This window comes from Schistocerca piceifrons, chromosome 1 (assembly GCF_021461385.2).
Source record: "Schistocerca piceifrons isolate TAMUIC-IGC-003096 chromosome 1, iqSchPice1.1, whole genome shotgun sequence".
In the NCBI taxonomy this organism is placed as follows: Eukaryota; Metazoa; Arthropoda; class Insecta; order Orthoptera; family Acrididae; genus Schistocerca; species Schistocerca piceifrons.
Genome location: NC_060138.1, coordinates 187,025,086 through 187,031,085, shown reverse-complemented (window position 1 = coordinate 187,031,085; position 6,000 = coordinate 187,025,086). Strand labels below are relative to the sequence as shown.

At 39.8% G+C, this 6,000-nt stretch overlaps 1 protein-coding gene across 3 annotated transcripts in view; it reads left to right on the top strand.

Moving 5' to 3' along the window:
- Positions 1-1,432: 1,432 nt before the first annotated feature.
- Positions 1,433-6,000, top strand: part of LOC124717112 (synaptosomal-associated protein 25) — a 414,314-nt gene continuing 409,746 nt past the window's right edge. For all 3 annotated transcript variants that reach the window (XM_047243852.1, XM_047243834.1, XM_047243842.1), the window contains exon 1: positions 1,433-1,508. The gene's annotated coding sequence lies outside the window, so the exon portion shown is untranslated. The remainder of the gene's footprint in view (positions 1,509-6,000) is intronic.

Genomic DNA, 6,000 nt, shown 5'->3' with positions numbered 1-6,000 from the left:
TTACAGTATGAAATGTCAGAATGAAATTAGCAAATAAAAAAATGCACCCCAACCCAGACCAGAACTCTCGACCTCCTGCATCCTAACCCAAAACTCTATCCACTGCACCAACTGTGTAGCGCAATTAAGTTGTGCTGTCAGAGGTAGTTACCATACATGTTGTTACAGTGTTGCCAGATTGCCACTCCTTAACTTCCTTTTTCTGCCGGATATACTCGCCAGACGTGTGTGTGTGTGTGTGTGTGTGTGTGTGTGTGTGTGTGTGTGGAAACGCCTATGAAGCTAATATGTTTAGCACACAATACAGTTATTTTTCACCAATAAATACGTATTTTCTCATCCACTACTGCAGAATAATTTTTTTCTTTAGAAAATTTTTGTGGTCTACTAGTAACATACTTCTGTCCTGAGGTTGATTAGAATTTCTGAGTGAAGTATAAAGAACTGCCTCTGTTTCTGAGAATTTTTTGATATCCTACTGTCTCCTGCAATCACTCAGATTGGTACTTTTTGACTTTCATAATGGTTTTATGTCATTCATAAACAGTATCTTGTTTACCAAAACTATATTGAGGCAATTCAAGGGGTTGTTGTTCTGTTAAGGTTTTGAATACAATATGTAATGTTTTTGTGTCCACAGCTTGTGATCTAGCGATTAGCGTCGCTGCCTCTAGTCCATGGGGTCCCTGGTAAGATCCCCAGTGGGGGTCTCAGTCATCAGTGTCATACGACCATTTCATTCCTGGTCCAGTCGGGAACTTTCTTCGCTCACGGACTGGATGGCTGCGTTGTGCTAATCATATTACCTCCTCTTCATTTATGCACACCTCACCAAAGTGACATCAAGTAGAAAGACGTGCACCAGGCGGCCAAACAACCATTGATGGCATCTCCGGGCCAGTAATGGAATACAATAATTTTATTTGAATTGCTTTTGTACGTTCTTTACTATTGTATGCATTTCATCCATTCCATGAGTGATCCCTACCACCGGACGCGATTTGTGGAAAAAGAATGAATACTTTGGAAATTAAATTCGTAATTTCACGTTTGTGGTCTGCAGAATATAAGTACAGTAGCCAATTATAGTACTATTGTCGTCTCCGAGAGTGCGTCCGCAACTCGTTGTCTTGCAGCTAGCATTGCTACCTCTAGATCACTGCTTCCCGAGTTCGATTCCCTGGTGGGTTGGGGATTTTCTCTTCCTGGGAACTGGGTGTTAGTTGTCCTCATCATCCATGAAAGTGGGTAGATTGGACTGTATATAGATCGGGAATGTGTAAGAACGCTGATGACGGACCAGTTGAGCGCCGCACAAACCAAACATCATCCTCCGAGAGTAGCGAGTATTGCCACATGCGGCCTCGGCATCAGACTGCTTTTGTTTGTTGAGTTCGTGTGTAATATCTTTGGTTACTTCCCAGCGTTTTTATCTCTGCTCATCAGCTGCGCTGCTGTTTAGTTGTCGGCGTATTTGGGTGTGCAGCTGTCAAGGAGGACGGAAGGAGGTGAGTTATGTATACAGTGCATTTTTTTAGTAGTTCATACTGTTGTGACAAAACAAATGATGAATTTTGTGTGTTGTGTAGAGTAATCATATCGCTTTCCTTCCTTTAGATGACTTAAGTTATGATGTCACAGTTGCCTTGACAGTGCTTTAGTTCCTGGATGAATGTACTGTAACTCTCAATTTCTCTCGGTAGAATGACTTACATGTGTAGAGCTAAAATGCAAGAACCAGGGCCTAGTGCCATTGTTTTAGTGATATCGACATTAAAAATGTGTTGATAATGACAGATTTCGAGGGTCAGGTGGTATGTTTTGGAGAAGTCGACAAATTACAACGTTGCAGTCTGCTTATTTCTTATTGATGACTTTGTCTTCTATTTTAAATTTCCGATGCACATCGTATTTTAAACACAAGTCTAACAAGGAATAAAGACATAGACTATAGTAACCGAATAGCACATGAGGAGTGCATTTGGTGCTACAAAGTAAGTGTCCAAATTTACAATATAATTTTCCTATACGCCGAGGTCATGAAGGATGTACAGAAACTTCGGTAAACAAAGATGAGGCTGCTGGAATAGCACTTAGCTTTTCAAAGCAACTATACCGATATTCACTGTAATCAATTTAGGAGAATAACAGAAAATTTAAGTATGAACGGACGGGCGAACGGATATTGAAATGACCTACCGGATTACCTTTTTGCAGGCTAATTCTTAACTATTTTCAAAAGATTGCTAACGTTGCGCCATTTGTATACATATAAACTTTCTTCCCCATTCTTTACTGACGAAATTTGCATCATTCCATACAAATATGATTCCTAAGATCTATTTAAATGTTTAGTCAAAACCCTTTGTACTTTTGACTTACATTGACGTACAGTACTACATTAGTCACATAGGCATAGCACATTTAATGATCAACAAAATTACATTCAATGTGGCTTGTATTAACTATATTTATGGAGAAGGCACACTTATATCCCACCCCCTTAGGAGTAATAAAGGGATTAGTGACTCATCTGATTGATTACACCCCCCCCCCTCCCCTCCACCCAAGTGGGATTAGTAAATAATCATGTGATACAGAGCCAATTGACAGATGCCATTAACACAGAGGAGATACAATCCTCGTTGTCATTAATAACATGAAAATGTTAGTAAAACAAAAACTGAAAAATTAACCAGGTAGAGATGTTCAGCCCTTGAAATTTCAAAGCACCGTAGGAAAAATAGGTTGTCAGCACTGACATAATTTTAATCCTGGAATACACAGCATATGAAAAAGATCATACTTTCTAACAAACCACAGGTTATGCTACAGACCAGGCTGTTACCATGTCTCTCATAACATTAATCGGCTTTGCCAAATCATGACCAGTCAATCACCTTCAAACCAAACCCATACCCCCAGGCTATGCTAAAGCTCAGTTGGTCACCACAACTGCTATTAAAAACAGTGAAAGATCAACTGTACATGGTCTTCAGTACTTGTAATTACCAATAGACATGTACAGGTCTAATTTACAACACTATCAAAGCTACCATCCACAATAACCAACAACATATTGTTATGCAACAGAAATGATGCTACAAATAAAGCAGTTGTCACAGAGACCAATTACATAGCATAGTTGCACCTAAAAGATGTGCCAATTGTTTGTTGTTCACTAGACCCTGCAATATGTTTTTATGCTGTGAATCTAATCACCTAGGCATTAACAGTGTTAAATTATAAACTTACTTCAACTAAAGATTTTAAACATTCAGTGTTTTAAAAAATGAAGTCTGTACTTGAAACATTTCCACTCTTTTGCAGTAATGTTTGTTTCTGTTGGAACAGGAACATGTGGTAAATGCTGAAACAATCTCCAACCAGGTTTTGCTAGGGCACATTTGTTGACCCTGCCGATTCACAACCTACAGACCAATGTGTCACCGCAACAAGTTTTTCCCCCCGTTAGCACTCATTGGCTTTGGCAGCCAACAATAAAACTGAATACATGCACCAGAAGATGACATAACGGGAACCATTAACATTGTAACTGGCCAAAGACCACAACTTGCATTGAATATTCCTCTTGAACACTTAAGGGTGAACTGGTTGTACTTGCCTAAACATACATAACATTTATATCAAATTATGATAAGCTTTCAGGTCTCGTGTTTTTGTGATGCCCTGACAATTTAGATTTTTATCTAATCACAAACTCCTTTTTTAAACGTAAGAACATTCACTGGTATACTTGGGAAGGCAGGGGAACCAGATCTGTCATTGACTATGTAATAACAGATCAGGAATTCAGGAAGGCTGTGAGGGACACACGTGTATTCAGGGGATTCTTTGATGACACTGATCATTATCTAATCTGCAGTGAAATTGGTATTGTGAGGCTGAAAGTGCAGGAGGTCATGTCCATATGTAGGAGGATAAGAGTGGAGAAACTTCAGTATAAGGAAATCGGGCACAAGTACATAACAGTGATCTCAGAAAGGTATCAGTTAGTTGAATGTAGTCAATTACAGTCATTGGAAAAGGAATGGACAAGGTACAGGGACACAGTACTAGAAGTGGCTAAAGAATGTCTTGGAACAGTAGTGTGTAAAGGTAGGATGAAGCAAACAGCTTGGTGGAATGACACAGTCAAGGCAGCCTGTAAAAGGAAAAAGAAGGCGTATCAAAAATGGCTACATACTAGAACTCAGGTAGACAGAGAAAGTTATGTTGAAGAAAGAAACAAAGCCACAGATAATTGCAGCATCCAAGAAGAAATCTTGGGAAGACTTTGGAAACAGGTTGGAGACTTTGGGTCAAGCTGCTGGAAAACCATTCTGGAATGTAATTAGCAGTTTTCGAAAGGGAGGTAAGAAGGAAATGACAAGTATTTTGGACAGGTCAGGAAAACTGCTGGTGAATCCTGTGGATTCCTTGGGCAGATGGAGGGAATATTTTGAAGAGTTACTCAATGTAGGTGAAAATACGATCAGTAATGTTTCAGAGTTTGATGTACAATGGGATAAGAATGATGATGGAAATAGGATCACATTTGAGGAAGTAGAGAAAGTGGTCAATAGATTGCAGCACAATAAAGCAGCTGGGGTGGATGAAATTAAGTCGGAACTCAATAAATACAGCGGAATGTCAGGTCTTAAATGGCTACACAGGATAATTGAAATGGCCTGGGAGTCGGGACAGGTTCCATCAGACTGGACAAAAGCAGTAATCACACCAATTTTTAAACATGGAAACAGAAAAGATTGTAACAACTACAGAGGTATCTCTTTAATCAGCATTGTGGGTAAAATATTCTCAGGTATTGTTGAAAGGAAAGTGCGAGTATTAATTGAGGACCAATTGGATCAGTGTGGGTTTAGGCCTCTTGGAGGTTGTTAGGACCAGATCTTTAGCTTACGGCAAATAATGGAGAAGTGTTATGAGTGGAACAGGGAATTGTATCTATGCTTTATAGATCTAGAAAAGGCATATGACCGGGTTCCTAGGAGGAAGCTATTGTCTGTTCTACGAGATTATGGAATAGGAGGCAAAACTTTTGCAAGCAATTAAAGGTCTCTACAGGGATGGTCAGGCAGCAGTTAGTTGACGGTAAATTGAGTTCATGGTTTAGAGTAGTTTCAGGGGTGAGGCAAGGCTGCAACCTGTCTTCACTGTTGTTCATATTATTTATGGATCATATGTTGAAAACAGTAGACTGGCTGGGTGAGATTAAGATATGTGAACACAAAATAAGCAGTCTTGCATATGTGGATGACTTAGTTGTGATGGCAGATTCGATTGAAAGTTTGCAAAGTAATATTTCAGAGCTAGATCAGAAATGTAAGGACTATGGTATGAAGATTAGCATCTCCAAAACGAAAGTAATATCAGTGGGAAAGAGAGTGCCAAATAGGAGGAACAAAGTTAGAACAGGTGGACAGTTTAAAGTACTTAGGATGCATATTCTCACAGGATGGCAACATAGTGAAAGAACTGGAAGCAAGGTGTAGCAAAGCTAATGCAGTGAGTGCTCAGCTACGATCTACTCTCTTCTGCAAGAAGGAAGTCAGTAGCAAGACTAAGTTATCTGTGCACCGTTCAATCTTTCGACCAACTTTGTTGTATGGGAGCGAAAGCTGGGTGGATTCAGGTTACCTTATCAATAAGGTTGAGGTTACATATATGAAAGTAGCTAGGATGATTGCAGGTACTAGTAGATGGAAACAATGGCAGGAGGGTGTCCACAATGAGGAAATCAAAGAAAAACTGGTAATGAACTCTATAGATTTAGCAGTCAGGGTAAACAGGCTTAGATGGTGGGGTCATGTTACACGCATGGGAGAATCAAGGTTACCCAAGACACTCATGGGTTCAGCAGTAGAGGTTAGGAGGAGTCAGGGCAGACCAAGGAGAAGGTGCCTGGATTCGGTTAAGAATGATTTTGAAGTAATAGGCTTAACATCAGAAGAGGCACAAATGTTAGCACTGAATAGG